Raw genomic sequence first — 25,799 nt, 5'->3', positions numbered from 1 at the left:
GTGGGCAAGCAAGCAGGGAAAGGCTCCCCACCTTCCCCATAAAAGGCCTCTGCTGCTGCTCACAGCAAAAAAAACCCCAAACAAACGGGGCTGGGTGGGGCAGCCAGCGAGCCTGGGAATCTAGCGCGCACAATGAACAAAAATAGCACAGGCTTGTGAGCAAGCATGCGGCAAAATCCTTAACTTTGCACGTGTCCCCCACATGCACCAAACAACATCCAGAATGCCACAGCAAACACAAAGCAGGTGGCCATGGGGAGAATGGGAAATGCCCCTGCATCACCACCACTCCGAACACAAAAGCCTGGAGGTAAAGCAACGCGGGCAGATCAGCAAACAGGCTGGAAATTCCATTGCTTCACCCACCCACCACCGACAAGCAAACAGAAGGGCACAGAAGATGAGCACCACACCGCCCAACACACAAAAATAAAGGGTTGGAGACCAAGCGCCATCCCCCTCCTTCCCAAAAATTCAGATAGGAGGTTGAGCAAGCAGGCAGGAGATGCCCCCCCTTTTGCCTCTGCTCCCCTCTCAGATGGGAAGAACTCCAGATGACGAGGGGTGAGTGGAAAACTAAAAGAAGAAGGAGCAACAGAAGGAGAGGTCCTGGAAAATTCCTCTGTAGTACATTTGATTGATTGATTGATTGATTGGCTGCCTTTCAGGGCAGAAGCCCTCCCAAGGTGGCTCACAGCAATAAAATACATAAAAACAGTTAAAATATTAAAAATGATAAAAACATAACAACAATAAAAGCCGACCATAAAACCAGCAATGATGTTAACAGCGGTAACAGCAACAATAGCAGTCATATCAATACAAGGCCGAGGTAAAACAATATATTTTCAAGGCCTTCTTAAAAGTTTGCAATGACAGAGTACAGCAGTCCTCTGGTGGCAGCTTGTTCCAAAGGTGTGGGGCCACTGCAGAGAAGGCGCTCTCACGTGTGGCCACTCATCTGACTGCTCTCACAGATGGGAAAATGAGAAGGGCCTCTGTTTCTGATCTCCAAGTGTGGGCAGGCATAGTACAGACACAGTCTGGACAGATGCATTTTCCAGGACCTCCCCTTCTATTGTTTCTTTTTTCTTTTACTTTTACTCACCCCTCTTGTCGACTGGAGTGCTTCTTGGCCTTGAAAAAGCACTTTTGGCTCTCGCTCCTCTGCTGAAATCACTTTTAAGTCACGGAACCTTGGAGACACATCAGAACGCTTCCCCCGGAGCCTGTGTTCTGGCCACCTAGGTCCCCACACTTGCCTACAGCCTTTTCTGAGGCTTCCTTGACGAAAACCTCAGGACTTGCATCCAGCACCATCTCCAGGAAGGATTTCATGAGATCTCAGGAAAGGTATCTTTCAAGCTCTGTCCTATTTCCTAGACGTCCTTCCTCTACAAATCATGGCCCCCACGGCTGTACCCACTTTTCTATCATGTGCCTGTGTGAGTGTGTTTAGCGATTTGGTTTAGTTTTGAACTGGCTGTTGGTTGGAAGCCAAGCCCCTTTACTGCAGCCTCGCCCTGGTTGTCCAGGAGAAGGATCATAGCTGGGCCTCCTTCTCCTTGCTTCCTCTTCATGCCCACTGTGATCAGTCAATTCTTCCAGAAGAGATGGCCGATACACATGTGGTTAAAAAGAGAGTCCTTTGCCATAGTTGTGAATCCTCACCCTCTTCCCTGAGAGGAAGCTGGAAGAAGCAGGTTGTTCACAAGGGGCTAGTAACGGGGGGGGGGGGGGTGCGTGTGCGGGAGAGGTAACCATGCCCCGCCCTCACCTTTTGCCACAGTGACTGTGCACAAGGACTAGCCTTGGCCCACTACCCAAAGTTGCAAACAAACTGCTTTTGTGAGAACTCTTGTGACTGCTTTCCCCCTCCCCACTCACTTCTCCCAGTGGCAGGGGAAGCACAAAAAGTTCAGTGAGGTGTTACCCACCCCTGGTTTAAACCCTGTAAGATCCCAGAGCTCCACGCGCAGTTGCTCCTGGCCTTCCCCCTGGCAAGGCATCACTTGGCTGCATAACTAGGGCCAGCCAAAGACCTTTCGCTGTATGTGGCGGAGCAGCAAATGGTGCCCCCTCACCCTTAACCAAGGTGCTTAAGCCTGTCGTGGCTGAGTCATGGTGGGAATTAAAGAATTCTTACCACACAGGCCAGTCCACACTTGCAAAAGCCTCTTTATTTCAGAACGGTCAGGAAAAACAGATTAGGAGTTGTCCTTCTAAGCCCTCTTTTTTCTCTTCGTGCAAGTCTAGGCAGGGTTGTACTATCTCAGGGATCTCATTTAACTTCTTTCTTCACCATCTTATTTGCTACTTGTTTCAAGGTCTTTTGCACTGGTGGCGGAAGACCGGACACTCACTCTACCTGCTGTTTTCCTAGGATTCTGGATGCCCGAGTGTCTCTCTAGGCTTCTGCTACTCTGGTTGGTAAATTATTGGCAGTTTCCCCTGGTTTCCTTTTAACAGAATGAATGTGGTCCCAGTTGAAGTTGGAGGGGAAAATGTCTTCAGTGCTTCCTACTGGTCTAAGTGAGTGTTGGTGTCATTTTGACTAGCTGGCTGTGTGACTGGCCAGCGTGATTTCTTTTCACAAGTGGTCCAATCAATTTTCTTCAGGACCAACCTCATGAGTTGATTTATATTGGCCCAGTTTGGATTGTGACAGCCAATTACAGCTAAGAGCTCTTCACAAGACTTTGGGGGGTCTTTTCTGGGGTCTGGAAATTGACCAGCCAAGTGTTTTTGAGATCTGAGGGGGTCCATGGCTCATGTTTGTCCATGGTATTCTGTCCATCTCCAGCGGCAATTGCCACACGGGGCACTGGAGAGGTTGGAGAGGAGCAGAAATATTCAGCAGGTCCTCGTATGACCCGCTGTCATTCAGCCCTTGGGTCTCTCTGTCAAGTGAAACTGGGGTGTTGGCAGATGGTTCTGCAACTGTCCCTTGTCTAGGTGGTGGTTGTTTCTTGACGTGGGGGAAGTTTTTAACTGGGTGCCGAGTTCACTACAGGCCGAGCCTCCTGATGCTCCTTTCCGGGGAGCCGGTGGGCGATGGGGAGGCGACCTGTGGTTTAGCAACAACTCTAATTCATCCCCTCCTGCATCTGACTCAGCTCCACATCTGTTCTTTTCACATTTTTCTTCCAGGGCAGGCGATGCCACTGAGTCAGCCTGGATGTTGGCTAACTTTCCTTCGAATCTGCTGATAGCATCCTGAAGGGCTTTCACCTTCGAATCAGCAGGTCGCTTGGTCGCTTCTGCATACTAGTCAAAATATGCGTCACACTGGTTCTGGGCGATCTTTGAGCCCTGTTGTTCTAGGACACCTCTCAGATGGACAATTCCATCTAATCTGAACGACCCTTCAGTTGGAAACTATAACTGGGGGGATGTCACGGGAGTCAAAGTGCCACTTATTTAACCATTTGCAGATCCAAGGACCATAGCTGTCGAATCTGTACCTGGCTGGAGACCCTAATGGGGGTAGGGGAATCCTTTTGCTTTGACTTGAATCCATTTCCCTAATCCTGACACAAAGCAGAAGCAGACAACACCTCCCCCATCAGCGCCCTTGTGTTCACTACAACGCATGGACCGTGAGGTCTAGTGGCTTTCATGGGGCAGCTGCACCAACGGGGAACATAGAACAAATAAAACAGACAGGTTGAGTCCCACTCAACCTCACTGCATTTCTTCCCACTATTTTTCTACCGACCAAGTCCTACCTGGCCATGGTTGAGTCCCACCCAACCTGGGGAAGTTTTGTTCTGTGGAACCTACCTTAGCTGCCATCCGGATGGTCTTTCTAAGACCGTGTCCTACACAGTCCGGCTGAGTCCCACCCAACCGATACAAGTGGACCTTCGCTGGGGTCTCACTTTCTCTGTTTTCCTTCCCGGGTGTACTGACTACTACTCAAGAGAATCGGGTGTGGGCCCCACCATTCTTCCCAAGGGGGTCTAGGAGTCTGAGTCCTTATGGGACTTTATCAAATGGGCCCCCCTGGGCGGCGAATCCCAATTGCCAATTCCTGGCCAATGCAGCAAATATTGTGGTTGAGTCGTAGTGGGAATTAAAGAATTCTTACCACACAGGCCAGTCCACACTTGCAGAAGCCTCTTTATTTTAGAACGGTCAGGAAAAACAGATTATTTATTAAATTTATTAATCGCCCACCTGGCCGGTCACCCAGCCACTCTGGGCGATGTACAAAATACATCACAGAACAGTTTAAAACAATAAAATTCTACAATAAAAACACCATATTTCTAAAAATACCCTAACCCACCCCAAATGCCTGCCTGAACAACCACGTTTTTAATGCACGGCGGAAGCTCATTAAAGAGGGGGCATGGCGGTATTCCCTAGGGAGGGAGTTCCACAGAATTAGCTGCAGCAAATCTCTCTCAATACACGCAGACATGAGAGAGAACCCCATCACATGGTGTTCTGCATTCTTATACCTGACATTCATCACAGGCTGCTCTTTCCATCGCTCCCCCCTCCCATCTTCCTGTGAGCTTTAGGCAATGCAATGTAACGCTAGGAGAATCAACAAAAGGTACTTTCCAGTTGCACAGGATATGGCTTAACCACAAACATGAGGTGAAAGCTAAAGCATCCTGTTATGAACATGGGCAAGTTTCTAAGCAAGGCTCTTCAGCACAGCTTTTACCAGAATACAGGTCAGAGAGTACAGGCTCACAAAATGGAGGCCAAGACACAAGATGGCATCAGTCTGGTTCATGGCCCCCTTCCACCACAAACCCGAGGCCAGCCAAGCTTTTTTGGCACCTGAAGTAGAACATTTCACATGTACCTCGCCCCCGCTCCCCTGGTAGTAAATATCCTCCATGGATGCATCTATTTTTTTTTTTTAATCAAAGTTAGCAGCCATCACAACATATTGTGGCACTGAATTCCGTAACCTAGGCTGTGTTTCCATGACAATGGAAGGAGAAGCTAATGGAGGAGTACCAGATTTTTAAAAAGGAATCAGCTTTGCTGTGAGCAGGGTTCCATGAGCAGTTTCTCTGAAGCAGTAAAAATCACTTCACAGAACATACTTCCTGGTGGGGTTGGAGTGAACATCATCTGACTGGCAGGGGCTGCTCAACCAATAACAGAGGCTCCCCCGCACTTTCTCCTTTCCCCTGAAACTCCAGATGCACCTGCATTTCAGGAGCAAGCCTCATTGAGCACAATGGGAGTTACTTCTGAGTAGACACACATATGCTTGTGCTGGGAAAGGCGGGGGGGGGGGAGAAAACAAAGACAGAAACCAGCCCCCATTGTAACCTGCAGGATATCTATAAGGAAGCTGTGAAGTACATACTTCCTAAGGCAATGAACTGGAGCCTTGAGATCGCACTTAATGAATTCGGCTTTAAAATGTGCCATTTCAATTGAGGGGGAATCTCTGTCAGTTCTGATGTGGGAATTCAAAGGCAAGCCCCATTCAGCACAATGGTAGTTACTTCTGAGGAGACACTAATGGGTTTGTTGTGGGAAAGAGCAGGACACCAGCCCCCTTTTTAATGCACAGCATCTCTATAAGGAAGCGGTGACGTAGTTACTTCTGTCAGGCAGTGCACTGGACCTCGAGATGGTGCATCTCTAAAAGGAAGCGGTGACGTAGTTACTTCCGTAAGGCAATGCACTGGACCTCGAGATGGTGCTTAATCACACATAAGGAACTGGGCTTCAAAATGTGCCATGTCAGTCGAGGGGCTTCTCTGTTATTTCTGTGGGCATTCGCAGGCCTCATTCAGCACAGTGGGAGGACACAACCCTTGACTGGGGTCATGGTGAAAGGCACACCCCTGGGCAGGGCTAGCATACCCAAGCTAAATGAGGGGGTTGGGGCACACAGTAACTATACCAGGGAGAACCCGACCTAAGGAAAAGAATCGGACTTTAAGCAGCCTCAGGAAATCCGGTTTTTCCCTGATAAGCTCTGGGGTGGCTGGTGGGTGGCCATGACATCGTGTATCCCTAATGACCTCAACATGCAGCCGGCTCGGAGTAAATCACTGGTGGAAACACCCCCACTAATCATGTAGTATTTGAAGAAATACTTTTTTTGTACTTCCAATATTACATCCCAAAGCCCTTGCAATCTCACTCGGCCAAGTCCCTTTCTCTTCCCCCCGCCCCGGTAGTCTTAGGGTCCCAAATGGCTTCGCCTCAGCTTTCCCAACTCCCTTAGACCCCTTAATCAAGCCCATTCCAACCCAGACTCATTACACATCTCCTAGACTTCTGTGTACAGCAGGCCTTGGCTTGGACTCCAAAGGGACCTTTGAGCTAATTTCTCCCCACAGTTCAAACTCTGTGCATGAATGCCGCAGTATCCAGGTTATGTTCTGTCTTGTGTGCATACTATGCATTGGTTTATTTGGAAACTGAATCCATTCTGAGTTCATATGCCTGTTACCAACCAGCTAATTCCCTAAAGTAATTGTGATGTATGTTTGTTATTGTGTGTAATAAAAATGTCCTGTGTTTTCAAAGAAGATGTGTGTGTGTGTGTGTGTGTGTGTGTGTGTGTATCATTAGGCCATGTCTGCCAAGATGCACTACAACAAAGGTTCAAAGTAGGGCTGTGCACCGCCTCGTTATGAAGCCCGAATAACGAGGCAAAGCAGGCTGATTCGGACCATCCTCCTCATGATACAAAGCACAGCAGCGCAGAACCGAGGTGGCCCAAGGCGAAGCACCTCCTCTGCCTCATATATTCAGAGCTTTACTTAATGCCTGAGCAGTCCAGACAGGCTGTCTCCAAAATGTATCAACTTCTGAAAGCTCATGCAGAGGGGCAGGAGGAGGAGGGGGAGGGGGGAGGGGGGAGGCGAGCACAGGAGGAGGAAGGAGTATGCTTTGGGGAATAGGAACTCTCAGCCAGAACCGATGCCAGCAGTCTCCAATCAGAGGGAGTGTTGGAGGAGGGAGGTCTATACTTCGGCGAAAGGCAGCGTTATTGCGCTAGCTGTGTCTTTGGGAGAGGGTTGGTGTATGGTTAGATGATCTGGTGTGTGTGAGTGCACGTGCATTGCTTGCAGTTCCTCTTTCTATTTCTTTGTTCTCAATCGCCATTACTCCTTCGTTCTGTGTATTATAATTCATCTCTCTTTTCAATATTCTTTCGAACAAACATAGCTTTTCTTTGCTCGTTACTGCTATGCTCCCCCCGCTCCCCAACCATTCCATTCATGTTGCTTGTGGACTCTGGAAAAGGCTGCATTTGTTTTTTAAGGTTCACTGGCTGTGTTTTTTTTTTTATGGTCACCCATCACTTCTGCTTTCTCCATTCCATTCCTTGTCATCTTTGTCTTTCAAGTCTGTCTCTTCTAGATTTTTAAAAACCCAGTCTTATTTCAATTTTTAAAAACAAAGATTGACTTCTGGGCTTGTCCCCCCCCCCTTAAGTCATATTCAACCATTCCATTTTTTCCTTCTTTCAAAATTCTTAAATAAAGGCCCATTATAGCAGCCTATGCATTGGTGTTTGGCTCCCCACTCCCACACCCCGTTCTGAAGTAAACCATCTCTTTCTTTTCTGTGTTGATCCTCCCAAAATAGAAATTAAAAAAGGGGTTTTATTTATATTGTTTGCTTGCTCTTGGCTCTTATCTTATTGCCTCCTGCCGTTGTCCTGTATTCACTGAACTTAACCTGCCTTCCATAAAAGAACACGAAATATCAAACAATAAATTAAAGAAACCCGTTATTTGCTTAGGTTGTTCTGCTTCTCTTTTGCTCTTATGTGTCTGTGTTCATGTGTGTGTGTGTGTGCTAGGTTGTTGTTCCACTAATGCTACAGGTCCAAATTTCAAGGCAGTGTTGAAAAAGCACTAAACACATACTATTTATATTAATTGCCTTTCTTTTCTTTGGATTTCTTTTCCTGGTTTTTTTCATAAAAATCTTTGATTTTTCATAAGAATCTTTGGATTTCTTTTCCTGTTTTTTTTTCATAAAGTCCACCGTTCGGGAGACTTTAAAAAAAATCCGGTCTGGGGGATCTCCGGTCAGGGTAGACCGGGCCGCTCCGGTCCGAGGAGGATTTCGCAGGACGGATTTGTCGTAATTCGATCCCGTTTCCGTTCGTTGCGAAATTCTCTGACATCCCTAATCACCACCCCAACCCATCACTGCTCCTTCTGCGCCCTGGACTGCCCGGTAGACCTACCGCAGTCCAGCCAGCAATGGGAAGGGGAGAGAGAAAGGAAGGAGGACCCAGTGCTGGGAAATTGCCCAGGGGTCTCCTCAAACCTGGAGCCAGCCCTGGGAGTCAGAGCCATTGAACTCAGTGGCACTTCCAAGTCAGCGTGCATAGGCTCAGGCTGCAACTGAGCATTTGCTTCAAAAAGGCTTGTATAAGGCTGCAATCTTATACCAACTTATTCCAGAGCAACTGGAACTTATGAGTAACTTATTCCAGAGTAATTATAAGTTACTTATGAGTAACTTATTCCAGAGTAACTTATTAGTAAGTTACTAGTAATTTAGGGAGCAATCCTATGGCCGCTAGTCAGCGGCTAGACGGCCATAGGATATGTTGGTTCCTGGGATGGACCCCGGAGCCCGCGCTCTGGGGTCGATTCCTGGAGAACCGACCTTCCCCCCCTCCTGCGCTGCCTCGGAGGCAGCTCAGAACGGCCCCGTGTGCCGCGCTCGGAAGAGGTATGCGGAGCAGTGAAAACGGAGCATTCCTGGGGGCCTTCCGGGGCAGGGAAGGCAGAAATGCCAGTACGACACGTCCTCTGTGTTGTCCGGCAGCTGCCTCCCCCGCTCCGCCTTCCTGCAGCTAGACAGCTGAAATCTATCTAGGCACAAATGAAAGGCAGCTGAAGCACGCAGGGGATGATCCCCTCCGTGCGTCTCCTGCCCTGCATTGGACAGGCGGTCACCTCCGAGTTCGAGAAGAAATTTCAAAATACTTTCTGGATTCTTCTGAAGTTTTAAACTGCTGATCTGAGTTAGGAGCCCAGTAAAAGAAATGGGGGAAATACACAGCACTAAACTGCATGATTATTTCCCTCCTCTCCCTCTTTATTGTTGTTGTTAGTCTGCAAGTTTTCCAGTCAGAGCTCATGCTGAACATAAGCTCGACCTGGCATCCCCTCTGCTTATGAGTCTGGAATCCCTGGGAGCTCCAACCCAGCGAAGTTAAGAGAATTGGATGTCCCTGCTTCTCCTTCAGAGTCACTTTCCCAGCTTCCTGCATCTCCAGGCCTTTAGAATTTGTGCATATTATCAAATCAATAGTACACTTTAAAGCATATTTTTAAAGCCTCTTCATTACGGACTCTTCCCCACTAGAGTAGGGAGGGGCAGTTGCCATGATGACCATGGCAAGCATTTGTGGATCCCTTGCGGGGAGGGGGGGCCGCAGGAGTCCATTCTCTTGCTTTGGAGAATTTGCTACAGGATCAATGGCTGTTGCTACCACTATGCTCTGTTCATCTCTTTCTAAATAATACAGATATTACAAAAACCATCCAAGGGGGCTTCCAGAGGGAGGGGTCCTAGTGCTATCAATCAAAAGGGACTGTGCAGCTATTCCATCTTTTTCCCCCTTAATGGATTTTCAATGGTAAGAGAAAAGATGGAAGAAGCTGTGAGAAAATACGGGAGGGTTACGAATGGAAGACAACGTTGTCTAGACCCTCCATAACATTCTGTGAATGAGGCAGGGTGATGACGCAATAAAAGCTTCATCTGGAAGCATCCCAAGTGCTTTTGAGTAAATATGAACAGGGTGAGGCTGTAGTATAAAATATCTAAAAATGCAAATTATGTTACACTAAACTATATATACCTACCTGCCAGCCCAAGAAAAAAGATTTTGTGTCTTCAAAGATGTAATTCTGCAGACTGCCAGCAAAGATAACTCCGTAAATCCGGGCAGCCACTAAGAACTGAGTTGTACCCCTCCACCAGGTTCCTCCTACGCAGTAGGCCTCAACTTGAGTTCTACCCCGGTTCCATCTCCGAATGACCACTGAGATTCACGGGTGAACAGGGTATGAAATCCCCAGTCTTCAGAGTCCCAGATGAGCAGTTAGGAAAGCTGGACTGGACTCCTTCCATTCTGTTCTTTATAAAATTATGTGTGAAAAGTAACATATTTGTTGTTCAGTTGTTAAGTCGTGTCCGCCTCTTCGTGACCCCATGGACCATAGCACGCCAGGCCTTCCTGTCCTCCGCTCTCTCCCGGAGTGTGCTCAAGTTCATATTAATTGATGCTATCTAGCCATCTCCTCCTCTGCCGTCCCCTTCTCCTTTTGCCTTCAATCTTTCCCAGCATCAGGGTCTTTTCCAGTGAGTTTTCTCTTCGCAAAGTAACATATACAATCCAGTAAATAGATGTTCTTTGAGGAGATCCCAGGACTCCTTAGCAACCTGGAAAAAAGAGACAAGACGGTATGCTGAGAAAACACAATGGATGTCTGTTTTGCCACACTCAGGCTAGATTACTAGGAAATGGGCTCATATAGATTATGCATGCATTGGGCAAGATAGAAGTGCCCAACTGGTCACGCAATCTAAGGTTAGCTATCATGAAAGTGAGTGGTTTAGATTTCGTGTTTACTTCCAGTTCATTGGAGTTTTATTTGTATATGTACGTCGAAGCTCTTTGGCTTTGTATTATAACACTGACATCCTAGAGGACGACCTCGTTCGTATGGCACGCCAGGCTCACCGTGGGTTGTTTGACCCACAGTGAGCTACAGCGCATGCCAGGTGCATACGGCTGCCATTATGAACATGCAAGCCCCGATGTGTTTGTGGAATATCATCATATAACCCACGGCCACCGTGGGTTATTTCAGTTTTATTCACCCAAGAGAATCTGGGTTGACTCGTCAGTATCCAGACTTATAAAGAGACTTCTGTCTACTAAATTCATAATGAATGAACCTTTTTACCATTGTTTATCACCACGATTCAGAGCTAGTACAATGTATATATACGCTTGTTGACTCATTCACCCCAGATACCTGGGTTGGCTCATCAGTATTATGTCCTGTTGAAAGGGGATATATATTTACTGAATTTACTATGAATGACCGTCTGTATTATTGTCAAGTATTATCATTCAGGGACAGTGCGATGTGTATGTACACTTGTTATAATTCATTATAATCACATTGTGAACCTTATAATTATTAGCATCATATTTGATTATGTCACACATTTTGTGGTCTCATTGATCTAGCTGGTGACTTTAGTTGAGGGTTCCCCTCCCCTTGTTTCATTTTGCTATTCACAACCTCACCAGTGCTGCCTCCAGCCTCCCTCACCAGTGACTGCCCCTCCACCAATACCCAAACGGCACTTAGGAAGGACCGTCGCTTGTTCACCGCTTTTTTTTACGCTTCGGGAGTATGCACATGAGATTATACTGAGATGGGTAACTTCTTCTTGCTCCATTTGACTAGGGGCTTCTGCACATGGAGCTTTTATTGTGCTATTGAGACTGGTTACTCACGGAAGTTTGCGGGTCCTTTAGATAACATCGTGACACGAAATGACCTGTATTCCATTTTTTTAAAAAAAGATTTGAGATAATGAGCTATCAAATTACAGTATTTTGAGTTCCACTTGAATTCCCTCAGGAAAAAGGAAAAGCCGCCATAAGAGGAGCTAGACCACAGCACCATCTAGTGGCTGTATAATGAAACATACAGAAGGCTCAGATAAGGGGGGAAAGGACGGGGGAAAGGGGGGAAGGAAGCGCATGTAAAGGGAGTCCGTTGTGATCCTGCATTTGAAACAAAAGCAGTAAGCTCTGTTTTAAATGCGGGATTTTAGGCTGGTACAGAGACTCTAGCTTGTTTCTTAAATTTGAACAAGTGTGTCTGTGACTCACTTGACCAAGAGAGAAAACTGCAGCTATATGGACACATATAGCGGATTTATGAGTCCCAGCTGACTGTTTGGGGCATCAAGAATTAACTGATATGGGTTGTGGTCCCTGAAACTTCTCTTAAGCCAAATAACACAAAGTGGTACTACAAAATATACATTTATTGCTCAAACACGATTAGAGAATAACAAATCTTTGAAATGATGAAACAAGCAAAACACATTACTACATACTGTGCAATTGGGATGATTACAAGCATAATAAAATCGTGGCTACTATATTTCTTAGTAAAATTAAAGTTCTATTCCTCTCAACCAACAAAGCAGTCATCGTTAAGATCTTATAGTTACCTATCTGGCAAGCATGGTTTGCAGAGCTTAGGCAATCATGTTTGGTAGGCTTCTCATTCTTCCAGGATCTCTCTGGGCAATTAGATCAAACTCTTGCTTTGATAACCCTTATGTTGATGATGACCTCATCCTACGTTTTGCACCTGGCCGTACCACTATTCCTATTTTTTTCCAATGTAGCCAGGTTTGCCATTGACACCGGTAACTTAGATGAAGGCAACCCTGCAGCAGCTTTCTGGCTCCAGTACTCGACTGACCCATTTGTGTCAACCTTCTTCTATTTCTAAGAATACATTCTATTACTCACAGTTCTCTCACAACACAGGCAGAACTAATCTCATATGTCACAGATTGCATACAGTTAGCGTACACAGATAATTAGGAATAGCACTCCTCTGAAATACAATGAATTGTTATCAACAATGCACATTACATTCATACTCTGTGACAGTATTTATTTCCCCCCTGGTCTTTCGAAAGTGTGCAGATTTGACTGTTCAATACGTGTAGTCTCGCCTTGTACGTTATATTTCTTTGTATGTCAAAGGCAGCATTGAAGTGAAATAGGTAACATACAAGGAAATTGACACAGCAGGACTAATTGGCGAATCTGAGCACACTTGAGAAGGACCGGGGGCGAATAATATTAAGAGAAAGCAGGAACCCATTTGTGCAATTCAGAAGCACGGAAAAAGAAGGAAAAAAAGGCAAACAAAGTAAGTGCTCTGAAAAGGAGCACCAAAGACAGGGGAGGGGGGATAATAACTCCCACTTGGTAATGTCATCCTCGCACTATTAAAACTTGAACTGACACTCGTTAGCGTTCTCCCTCTTTTCAACACTCCCCGAGCCTTCAGGAAGTTCAGAAAGGGGAGTAGCACATGGCAGCTTGGCATGGCTTCTTTCCTCCTCAGTCCCCCTCAGTCCTCCATTTAGCCTGCTCCCTGCATATATCTCAGTGTCCTTTGCGTGGCGACACGTCATGTCTCCTCGTCCCTACAGCAGGAAATTTTCCCAGCCTTCTCCCCTCCCTGATTACTATCCCATCCGACACTGAAAAAAAATTGGTGCCCTGAAAGTAAGCAAATAGGGTTGTATATCATCATCATCATCAATTTCCCAGTCTTGCCTTGTCAATTTCCTTGTATGTTGCAGCTGTTTCTCTTGGTATTACCCCCCCCCCCCAGTCCTTAGTAAATGTGCTCAAATTAGCTTATGTGCAGTATCGCCTTGTCAATTGCTTTGTATGTTACCTGCTCCACTTTGGGACTTCCTTTGACAGCTGTAAGATACAAGGCGATTGAAAAGGCGAGACTATACATAGGAGACAGCTATATCTCTGCTTTTGCACATTTGCAAAAGACCAGGAATAATAGTAATAGTAATAGAGATATTTTTAAAGCCCCCATTTGAGCACGTCCAAGGCACTGAAAAAATAATTTTTAAAAAGGTGATGACTTAGTTACAGTCTTTCTAAAGTGCCACTTTGGTATTGGTGGAGGAGCAGTCTCTGGAGGTGGCACTGGCAAGACTGCAAAAAGCAGCACAAGCCATGCTGCTGGGTTCAGACATCATGACATGCCTCCCTGAGAACAAGCCACCCTCAACAACATTACTACAAGCCATGGGTTCTCAGGGTGGCTTGTTTGTGAAAAACAACACACGTTGAAACATCTGCACTGAGTTCGGACATCATGATAAGCCACGCTGACACTAACAAGGATCACAACCCACTGTGGCTCATCATGTCATGCGAACCCAGTCATCTCCCCTCAGTCTTCTCTTCTCAAGGCTAAACATGCCCAGTTCTTTCAGTCTCTCTTCATAGGGCTTTGTTTCCAGTCCCCTGATCATCTTTGTTGCCTTCTTCTGAACCCTCTCCAGTTTGTCTGCGTCCTTCTTAAAGTGTGGTGCCCAGAACTGGACACAGTACTTCAGATGAGGCCTAACCAGTGCTGAGTAGAGGGGAACTAGTACTTCCCGGGATTTGGAAGCGATGCTTCTATTAATACAGCCCAAAAGAGCTTTGGCCTTTTTTGCAGCCACATCACATTGTTGGCTCATATTCAGCTTGTGATAGACAACAATTCCAAGATCCTTCTCTCTTGTAGTGTGGTTGAGCCACGTATCCCCCATCTTGTAACTGTGCATTTGGTTTCTTTTTCCTAGGTGCAGAACTTGGCATTTATCCCTATTAAATGTCATTCTGTTGTTTTCTGCCCTGCGCTCCAGTCTATCCAGATCACTTTGGATTTTGTTTCTGTCTTCCAAGGTATTAGCCATCCTGCCCAATTTTGTGTCATCTGCAAATTTGATCAGCATTCCCTGCACCTCCTCCTCCAAGTCATTCATAAAAATGTTGAAGAGCACTGGGCCCAGGACTGAGCCCTGCGGTACCCCACTCGTTACCTCTCCCCAGCTTGAGAAAGTCCCATTGATAAGCACTCTTTGAGTCCGATTCTGTAGCCAACTGTGGATCCACCAGATCGTGGTTTCATCTAGCCCACTTTGAGCTAGTTTGCTCATCAGGATATCATGGGGCACTTTGTCGAAAGCTTTGCTGAAGTCGAGGTATATGATGTCTACAGCATTCCCACGGTCTACAAGGGAGGTGACTTGATCAAAAAATGAGATCAGATTTGTCTGGCAGGACTCGTTTTTGACAAATCCATGTTGGCTTCGAGTAATCATGGCATTGTTGTCAAGGAGCTTCCAGATGGATTCCTTTATCATCTGCTCCAGAATTTTCCCAGGGATTGATGTCAGACTGACTGGTCTGTAGTTCCCAGGTTCCTCCTTTTTACCCTTTTTGAAGATAGGGACAACGTTAGCCCTCCTCCAGTCATCTGGCACTTCCCCCGTCCTCCATGATTTCTCAAAGAGAATAGACAGCGGTTCTGAGAGTTCTTCTGCCAGTTCCTTTATGACTCTAGGATGCAGTTCATCTGGCCCTGGAGATTTGAACTCATTCAAAGTAATTAGGTGTTCCTTGACCATATGCCTATCGATCTCAAGCTGCAATCCTGCCCCTTCAGCCTGTACTTCGCCTTTGCCAGGGGGGGCCAAAGTAGGAATTGAGCACCTCTGCCTTTTCTTTGTCATCTTTTATCGTTTTGCCATCCTTATTTAGTAGCTGAACCACCATTTCTTTCCTCTGCCTTTTACTATGCACATAGCTGAAGAAAGCCTTTTTGTTGTTTTTAGCATCCCTTGCTACCCTCAGCTCATTCTCAGCTTTAGCCTTCCTGTCGCCATCTCTGCAATTCTGTGCTATCTGCCTGTACTCTTCCTTTGTTACTTGGCCTTCTTTCCACTTCCTATATGTGTTCCTTTTTGTTTTCAGGTCATCCCTAAGCTTTTTGTGAAGCCACATTGGCTTCTTCTGTTGTCTTCCACCTTTTCTTCTTGTTGGAATTGTTTGTGATTGTGCCTTGAGAATTTCCTTTTGTAAAAAAGGAAATGCTCCCACCCATCTTGGACTCCTTTTCTCGTTAGCGTCGCTTGCCATGGGACCTTAATGATCATTGTCCTGAGTTTATTAAAATCAGCTTTCCTAAAATCCAGGGTACGCGTTTGACTGCACTCAGCTTTTGCTTCCCTTAGAACCAAGAACTCAAGTACAACATGGTCGCTTTCCCTCAGAGTTCCTGTAACTGCTACTTTATCCACTAAGTCATCTCTGGTGGTTAGGATCAAGTCAAGGATAGCCGATCCTCTAGTTCCTTCCTCTACTTTCTGTAGGAGGAAGTTATCCGCCACACAAGTCAGGAATTTCCTGGAGGGGCCATGTTTTGCAGAATTTGTCTCCCAACAAATATCGGGGAAATTGAAGTCCCCCATTACTACTACATCATGCTTCCTTAAAACATTGGCTATTTGCTTTTCAAAAGTTTCATCCTTGTCTTCTCCTTGATTGCCTTCTCCTTGATTGACAATGGTTTTAAAATATTGTTTCCTGTTCAAACAAGCTGTGCTGCCTGGGTTCAGGTGACATGACAAGAGCCAGTGTGGTGTATTTATGTATGTATGTATGCATGTATTTGATTTATTAGCCACCCATCTGGCCGGCTACCCGGCCACTCTAATAGTGTACAATACTAATAACAAATTTACATAATCAACTGAACAAAAAAATAAATAACTAAACAACACTGCTCTAAAAAACCCTAACCCACCCCAAATGCCCGCCTGAACAGCCAGGTTTTTAAAGCCTGGCGGAAGCTGATCAAAGAGAGTGTAGTGGCGAGAGTGTTCGATTAGGAGCCGGGAGATTCGGGTTCTAGTCCCCACTCGGCCATGGAAGCTCACTGGGTGACTCTGGGCCAGGAACAGACTCTCAGCCCACAGGGTGGTGGTTGTTGTGAGAATAAAATGGAGAGAAGGACAATGTAAGCCACCTTGGGTTCCTTGCAACAGGAAGAAAGGCGGGATATAAAGGCAATAAATAAATAATAATAAATAAATGGCAAGCTGTGGCTGGCTGGGTGATTATGAAACTTGCACCTGGCACACGCCACAGCTTGTTTAGCCTACAATGATTGTTCAAACCAGACCAGGCAGTCATGCTGTGTTGTAGTGTTTAGTCTCTCCAAATTCCCACCCCCCAAATATCCTAGTGCCTATAATTATAAGGGGAGTATCCCCTACTTCCAAAATGGTGATAGAATGGACTACACATTAAAGTTATTGCGGTGCCTCGCACAGTGCTGCAGCTAGGTAACCTGAGACCCTGGACTTCATAGTCTGTGTGTGTGTGTGTGTGTGTTGGGTGGTGGTGGTTCAGACAGCCAGGCATAATACTTCAGTAGTGAAGCACAGAACTAGCATGTCTCCACCACCCAGACATTTCCTGCTCTGCAACTGCTTCTAAACTTCTGATAAGTTGGGGCAATACAGCAACAATGACCTGTTTGTCAATCCTAATGAAAAAGAAATACGCCGAGCATGTACAGTTTCACATTTTAAATTCACTGGAATTACAGCACCATCTTGACTACAAGAATAACATGTGGTTTGCTTCTGCGGCCCTGATGCTAGATACTCTTACTTGGGAATACACTCTAGTTTGTTGCAGAACAGGATATTATATTTTAAAAGTAAAATAATAAAATGAGCACCTGTGATCAGTACATGCCTGGCTGGCCGCCCCGTAACTGTAAAATGTTTTCCAAAGAGAAGAATGGGTGCTGTGCCAATAGCCCCGGCATGCCCATGCCAGCCCTGGCACTGGGCCAGTTTGCCACAGCCCCCCATCACCTGTCACTCTCCGAGCGGTCCTTAGCAGGCCCCTGGGCTCTGGACTTGGGCCCCTAGCTGCACCACTTGCCTCACAGCACCATGTTTTCTCTGTTCTGTCTGTACAAATTACTACTCTCAAAGAGAAAAGGGGCTAAGGATGCACTCCTATGCGTGTTTAGACAGAGAAAAGTCCTTCAACTCCCAGCATTCTCCAGCAAGGCATGCTGGCTGGGGAATGCTGGGACTTGCAGGATTTGTCTTCTGCCTAAACCTGCACAGGATCTCTCCCCAACAATCTTAAATATTGCGTTCCCCAAAGTAAAACAATTCTGAACAGCAGCCTCACACAAGCGACACTGACAGCAGCAATCAATAATCCAAGTGCCCACGTGTCTGGCGCAACAACAAAAATCCAAATACTTCCAAAGGCTGGCACTCCGGGCCCAGCGCGGTGTCAGCAAAGAAAAAGCCCTGCTCCTCTAGCTACAGGGAGGGGAAGGACAACTTTCCCCGCACGGAGCTCCGCCCCTCCCCACATCTGGGCGATGCCACACGCACATTCGGCAACAGACGGGCGGGGCACCCTCAGCATCGTCCGCCTCGGGAACCAGTCCGTGCTCGCGGAGCGTGGGGAGGGGAAATGGAAACCCAGTTTCTCCGGCTGTGTTTGATCGGAGCCATCAACTGTGCTGTAGGCACCGGGCTCGACCCAAACCAGCAATCTCGCGAAGGTAAAGGCGAAGGTGGGCGAGGCGGCGACGGGAGAGGGGGCAGCGGGCACCGGGGAGCGGCGACTCGCGTTAGCGTCGTGAGAAGACACGCATCCCAAATGCGATCGCTGCCGCGTAGGGCTGCCGCAGAGGACGGAGGAACCCGGCTGCGATGGGCGGCCGCGCGAGCGCGCACGCGCCTGGGCTCGCCCCGGCCGTCTGCTGCGTGAGCTTCCCGCTCTAACTCGCGCCCCTTCCCGGCCGGCGCGCTGCTGCCCCGGTGCGGACGGCGGCTCTTCCCGCCGCGGCTCGGCCACAGAGCCGCCCGCTTCCTCCTCCGCCTGCGCCGACCACAGAGCAGGGCGAACGCTCGCCAGACTCCCGCTGTCCCGCCAGCCTGGGCTGGGGAAGCTGGGAGTTGCGGCCCGGCACATCTGGAGAGCGCCAGGTTGGGGAAGGCTGGGCTGGCCCCTCACAGCCCTGTAGGGCAGGCCTCTCCTCTCCAGCCCGGGAACAAGGGGCGCTCCCTTGCACACACAGCCCATCTCGCTCAGTACCAGCTCCACTGACGGGCAGTGCCGCTCCTGGGCCCATGTCAGGGCCCTTCCCAGCCCTGCCGGGAAATACCCGGAATTGCATGGGGGACCTTCTGCATGCAGCGCAGGGGCTCCAGCACTGAGCCCTTTGCCTGCATCTCTCTCCAACAGACACGCCGGACACCTCCTGCGACATGCAGGCATTCAGCTGGGAATACTGTCGGTGTCCCCCCGCCCCCCGTCTGGCCCAAGTCTGGTTAATCACAGTCTCAGCCCAATTCTATGTTCTGAAAGGTCCACGTTTTTTTTTGGGGGGGGGGAGTGTTTTCTCTTAAAAAATACTTTTTATTCTATTTTTAATCTTTATAAATGAAATAAACAGTACCAACAACCCAGTCAATATCTACAGTTTCCAACAATACAGTATTCCTAAGAGGACACAGCAATAACAAGACAGAGGAAAAAAAATCAGAAGACGAAAAAGGAAGAGGAAAGCAAAAGAGAAAATATTAAAAAGTTATTTATTTATTTATTTATTTATTTCTATACCGCCCAATAGCCGAAGCTCTCTGGGCGGTTCACAAAAATTAAATCCAAACAACACACAATAAAACAATTTAAAATATACAGAACATTAAAACCACAATATAACAATGCAACCACAATAAAACCTAGCAGCAGTGCAGAAGTTTAAAATACAGATTTAAAACAGCAAAGATAAAAATTTAGAAGGCTAAAATGCTAAAATGCCTGGGAAAATAAAAAGGTCTTCACCTGGCGCCGAAAGGAATACAATGTAGGCGCCAGGCGAACCTCACTAGGGAGCTCATTCCAGAGCCGGGGTGCCACAGCAGAAAAAGCCCTCCTCCTAGTAGCCACCCGCCTCACTTCCTTTGGCAGGGGCTCACAGAGAAGGGCCGCTAATGACGATCTTAAGGTCCGGGCAGGCACATATGGGAGGAGGCGATCCTTCAGGTAACCTGGCCCCAAACCGTTAAGGGCTTTGAATGTTAACACCAGCACTTTGAATCGGGCCCGGAAATGGACTGGCAAGCCAGCGCAGCTGGAAAAGTACTGGCGTAATATGAGCTCGCAGGCCAGTCCCTCTTAACAATCTTGCTGCCCTATTTTGGACCAGCTGAAGTTTCCGGACTGTTTTCAAAGGCAGCCTCACGTATAACACATTGCAGTAATCCAGACGAGAAGTTATCAGAGCATGGATAACTGTAGCTAGGCTATCTCTGTCCAGATAAGGGCATAGTTGGTATACCAGCCTAAGCTGATAAAAAGTGCTCCGTGCCACTGAGTTCACCTGTGCCTCAAGTGACAGTTCTGGATCCAAGAGCACCCCCAAACTACGAACCTGATCCTTTAGGGGGAGTGCAACCCCCTCCAGAACAGGTTGAATATCACCTAGCCGGGCAGACGAACCACCCACTAACAGTACCTCCGTCTTGTCTGGATTGAGTTTCAGTTTATTAGCCCTCATCCAGTCCATTACCGTGCCCAGGCACTGATTCAGAACAGTCACTGCCTCACCTGGTTTTGATGTAAAAGAGAGGTAGAGCTGGGTGTCATCTGCATATTGATGGCACCTCAGCCCACACCTCCGGATAACCTCCCCCAGTGGTTTCATGTAGATGTTAAACAGCATGGGGGATAAAATAGAGCCCTGTGGAACCCCATGGCACAATTACCATGGCACAGAGCAGTAATCCCCCAGCACCACTTTCTGGAATCGGCCATCCAAGTAGGAGCGGAACCACTGTAGTGCAGTGCCTCCTACTCCCAACCCAGATAACCTATCCAGAAGGATTCCATGGTCGATGGTATCGAAAGCTGCTGAGAGGTCCAGGAGAATCAACAGGGTCGCACTCCCCCTGTCCCTGTCCCGGCAGAGGTCATCCCACAGGGCGACCAAGGCAGTTTCCGTTCCAAAACCAGGCCTGAAGCCCGATTGAAATGGATCTAGATAATCCGTTTCATTCAACAGTGCCTGGAGCTGTCCTACAACCACCCGCTCAAGCACCTTGCCCAGAAAGGGGATGTTGGCCACTGGCCTATAATTGTTAACATCCTCTGGGTCCAGGTTAGGCTTTTTCAGGAGTGGTCTAATTACTGCCTCTTTTAAAGCGGCAGGCACCACTCCCTCTCTCAAGGAGGAATTTACAACCTCCTGGACCCAGCCGGACAACCCCTCCTTGTTTGATTTAATAAGCCATGAAGGTCAAGCACACAAGTGGTCGATGGGACTTGGCCAAGCACCTTGTCCACATCCTCAGGCCTCAGTAACTGAAACTCATCCAATAAAACTGGACCAGGCGGTGCTCTGAACGCCTCTACCAATGGAACTGCATTAATGGTGGTGTCCAATTCATGACGAATCTGAGCGACTTTATCCTCAAAGTGCCGTGCAAACTCGTCACAGCGTGCTACCGAGGGTTCCACCGTCTCTCTCCCTGGCCCAGAATGTAACAGGCCCCGAACCTCTCGGAAAAGCTCCGCTGGACGACACTGAGAAGATGCAATGCTGGTGGAAAAGAACTGTCTCTTTGCCACCCTCACCGCCACAGAGTAGGCTCGATAGTGGGCTCTTACCTGTGTTCGGTCAGACTCAGCACGAGTTTTCCTCCACCTGCGTTCTAGCCATCTCCCCTCTTGCTTCATTGCCCTCAGCTCAGGTGTATACCAAGGAGCTGGCCGGGCTCTGCTCAGAGGGAGAGGGCGCTTGGGCGCGATCGTGTCAACCACCCGAGTCATCTCTGCATTCCACAGAGCGACCTGGGCTTCGACAGGAGCACCAGCCATACCAGCAGGAAAATCCCCCAGAGCCCTCTGGAATCCATTAATCTCCGGGGGCGGACCATTTTAATAGGTCCCCCACCCTTGCAGAGGGGAAAGGCCGCCAGGAGTCTAAACCTCAGCAGGAAGTGATCTGACCATGACAAAGGGACAGATGTTAAGTCCTCCACTTTCAGATCACCATCCTCCTGCCCAGTCGACAAAACCAGATCAAGCGTGTGTCCTTTTGTATGCGTTGGGCCGATGACATGTTGGGGCAGCCCCATGGTTGTCATGGCGGCCATGAAGTCCTGAGCCGCCCTGGATACAGCGGCCTCGGCATGGAAGTTGAGATCCCCCAGGACCATCATCCTAGGGGACCTCAACACCAAGTCCGAGACCACCTCCATCAGCTCAGACAGGGAGTCTAATGGGCAGTGGGGTGGGCGGTACACCAACGGAATCCCCAATCTGTCCCGGGTACCCAACACAAGGTACAAACACTCAAGATCTACACTCGAATGAGCAGGAAGCCTGGAGAGGGAGATTGAATTCCTATAGACCACGGCAACCCCCCCTCCCCGACCCTCAAGTCGGTGTTGGTGCTGCACCGAGTACCCAGGAGGGCACAGCTGGGAGAGAGTGACCCCTCCCAGTTCCCCCACCCAAGTCTCAGTAATACATGCCAGGTCAGCCCCTTTATCCACAATCAAATCATGGATGAGGGAGATTATATTTTGGACCGACCTGGCATTCAGCAGCAGCACCACCAGACCCGAGGGCAGACTGGTAAGGCTACCAGGAACCATCAGGTTGGGGGAAGAACCAGAAGAGGGGACAGCTATAAGGTGTCTAGCCCCTCTTCTCCTCATCTGGCCTGTTGATCCCCCAACGCCATACCTCCCCCTGCCCGTGACCACAGTTATGGTGGCACCTCTCTGACTCCCTGAGTTGCCCAATAATCCTCCCAGGCACATATTAAAATGTTAAGATATAAAAAGCACAACAGTTTAAAAGAATATAAAAGATAAAAGAGATAAAAGAGAACAGCAGCTAAGAAGGAGCAGATAAAGTCCACGTTTGCCCCTTTCCCCTTGTCTTTAAAGCTGCTGTCCTCTGCTGCCGCTATTTGCTGCTGGTATTGTGGCTGCTGGTGTCTCTGGAGAAGCAGGTGGGTAGGTCTTCAGGTCCTACGCGACTCCAAGTGTGACGCTAAGTGCGCACTTAGTGTCGCACTTGGCGCGATGCCGAGGCGCACGCCAAGGCGCTGCCTCTGGCAGCCCCGCCTTAAGTACCTGTGGGCGGGGGCAGAAGCAGGCTCAGGCTCAGGATCACCCGGTGCAGCTGCTGGCTGGTCCTCCTTCCCCAGGCTCCTTCCCGAGCAGCCTCTAGCAGCCCCGCCTTAAGTACCTGTGGGCGGGGGCTTAAAAGGATTAAATTTAAACTGCATTACACACAAACTTCAAATATCATTCTATGTAGAAATTATACCTATAACATTGCCAATATTACAATTCAGTACAGCATAGGAAGCCAACCTTAAATTTCAGTATCATATCATCAGTCTTATAGCAAGGAAGCAAGCATACAATTCATTTCCACTAACCACATATTGCCCTTCAGTTAATATATCATAGTAAAGCTTAAAAATTTTGCCAGCCAAAAATAGTTCTAATCAGTCTCATAATGAAAGTAATAATAATAGTAATAAGGAAGGAAATTAAAAAGGATAAAAAATAACAAATCACTAATATATTTTATACTATCTATATTTTAGATAGTATCATTTCTTGATATATATATATGATTGTGTACATAGCTATACACACAAACAAGAATTTTATATATCATGTCAAATATAAAAAAGAGGAAGTTAAAAAACAACAATAAATATATGTAACCAATCCTCTGCACTGGCATACGGCTTGGCCCTTGTAGCCCAAACAGATCCTAGAAGCAATAATAATGGAAATATTCCCAGCTCGTGAGGGTGGGAAAGAAGTCTTCTGTGCTTTACTTTGTATACCAGCTAGCCAAGCTTCCACCGTTTTATGATTTAAAAACTTTTTCGTCTGTCCTTCGAAAAGAATGCAAAATATAGCAGGGTGTTTGATATGATATGGCAAATTCATTTGTCTTGCCTGATTTCTCGCCTTGGTGAATTGCCTTCTTTTATCAGCGATTTCTTTAGTGTAATCTGGAAATAACATAACTTTATTTTTTGTTGGCCCCCCAAAAAGTTCTTTCATTTCTCTTGCCAAGCACGGAATATGATTTTTTGTAGAGACTCTTGCAAATTGAACAGTATAGGCAGTCCCTTTGGTGCCACGAATTGAACCTGGAACATGGTATGCATGCTCAATATCAAGTAAATAATCAGATAGCAGAGCAACTAGCTCATGCAGGAATTTATCCAGGAATTTAAACAGGCTTATATCAGCAGGCAGATCTTTGATACCAAGAATACGCAGGTTTGCTCTATGTGAATGTGCCTCCAGTTGGGAAATTCTAGCACACAGGATATTATGAGAGGCATGCACAGCAGTCTCTTGCGCAGACACCTGGTCCTGGAGGGCATTAACCTTCAATTCCGTCTTTTGCAGAGAGCTATTAATTAAATCCACAGTCCCTTGAAGGGTAGTAATGAAATCTTGGATTGTATCCAGCCTCTGAGCCTGTTCTGCTAATTGAGAAGACAAAGTTTTTATCAAAGCCAGCAACTCCTCTACATTTCCAGCATTTCTAGAAACCTTTCCCAAGGGAGGTGTTGGGGGGGTCAGCAGTGATCCTGCGGCTTTCTTCCTTCCCCTTAATGCTGCCATCCTCCTCTTTCATAAGCAAAGCAAGTAGAGATAATGGCAAACACATAGTCATTTAAACAGATTTTGCAGGTCCTCAGATATTGTTGGTATTTTCATTTCATAAATACTAACTAAAATTGGTGCTTGTCAGCCCTGAATTCTCCTCACTACGGAGGAGTTTCATAACAACTTTGGGTAGATGACCGTCCAGAAAACTAACCTTAGAGGCCAGCCCTTCTGCTGCTTCGCAAAAGGAGTTGTTCTTCCAAGATCTTATCCAGATGATACTCTAGCTTCCCCTTTTAGTTCCAGGGGAAGATAAAAAGGGTTTTCAACCTTTTAAAAGCTGTTTGAGGGGGCGACCTGGGGAGCCTCCACAGGACACTTGCCAGGGCGACATGGCACCGACCGGAAGTCAAAAGAAAAAATGTGTTTTCTTGAATGTTTCCGTTTTCCCCGGGCTTTCACATCTCTAATCAGGACTAGTCACAGTGAATAGCCTTCTCCTCCATGAATGTGCCTATACCCTTTTAAAGCCATACAGTACACGTGGCCTTCCTTCACTATATCTTATGGTAACAAATTCCAAAGTTCGAGTACATGCTGTGTGAAAAGGTACTTTTTTCTGCCTGTCCTAAATCTCCCACCAATCAACTTCATGCGATGGCCCTGGAATCTAGTATTATGAGAGAAGGAGAAAAATGTCTCGCTCTCCATTTTCTCCACACCATGCATAATTTTGTACACCTCTTATCATGTCTCCCCTCACTCACCTTTTCTCTAAAATAAACAGTCCCGGGTATTGTAACCTTTCCTCACAGGGGAGTTGCTCCAGCCCCTTGGTCATTTTACTTGCCCTTTTCTGCATTTTTTCCAGCTCTACAGTATCCTTTTTTAGGTGCAGTGACCAGAACTGTACACAGTATTCTAACTGTGGTCAAAACATAGATCTGTATTAAGGGGACAATGATCTTTTTTCCGTTCCTTTCCCAGTTATGCCTAACATGAAATTTGCCTCTTTCACAGCAGCTGTACATTGGGTTGACATTTTCACTGAGCTGTCCACCACAACCCCAAGATCTCTTTCTTGATCAGTCGTTCAAGACGAGGCAGATGGCTGTCCAGCCTCGTCTTGAAGGCCTCCAGTGTGGGAGAGCCCACCACTTCCCTAGGTAATTGGTTCCATTGTCGTATTGCTCTAACAGTCAGGAAGTTTTTCTTGAACATCTGGAAAACCTTCCTGACTGTTAGAGCAATACGACAATGGAACCAATTGCCTAGGGAAGAGGTGGGCTCTCCCACACTGGAGGCCTTCAAGACGAGGCTGGACAGCCATCTGTCAGGGATGCTCTGACTTGGATTCCTGCATTGAGCAGGGGGTTGGACTCGATGGCCTTGTAGGCCTCTTCCAACCCTACTATTCTATGATTCTATGATTCTACCCCTAGCTCAGATCCCATCACCATATAAAAGAAGTTGGGATTTTTTGCCCCAGTGTGTGTATC

General features: G+C 47.3%; 1 long non-coding RNA gene across 1 annotated transcript in view; it reads right to left on the bottom strand.

The window, feature by feature from the left end:
* The window catches only part of LOC146355304 (uncharacterized), an 89,686-nt gene that overhangs the window by 13,251 nt on the left and 50,636 nt on the right, over positions 1-25,799 (bottom strand). Inside the window, exon 3 of the long non-coding RNA XR_014788619.1 lies at positions 9,831-10,410. This is a non-coding gene — a long non-coding RNA (uncharacterized LOC146355304). The remainder of the gene's footprint in view (positions 1-9,830; positions 10,411-25,799) is intronic.

Source organism: Heloderma suspectum, chromosome 2 (genome assembly GCF_057233095.1).
Source record: "Heloderma suspectum isolate Gila_16-S chromosome 2, 16-S_ref, whole genome shotgun sequence".
Classification (NCBI taxonomy): Eukaryota; Metazoa; Chordata; class Lepidosauria; order Squamata; family Helodermatidae; genus Heloderma; species Heloderma suspectum.
Note: the sequence above shows the minus strand (reverse complement) of the source record. Positions and strands in the feature narration are given on the sequence as shown.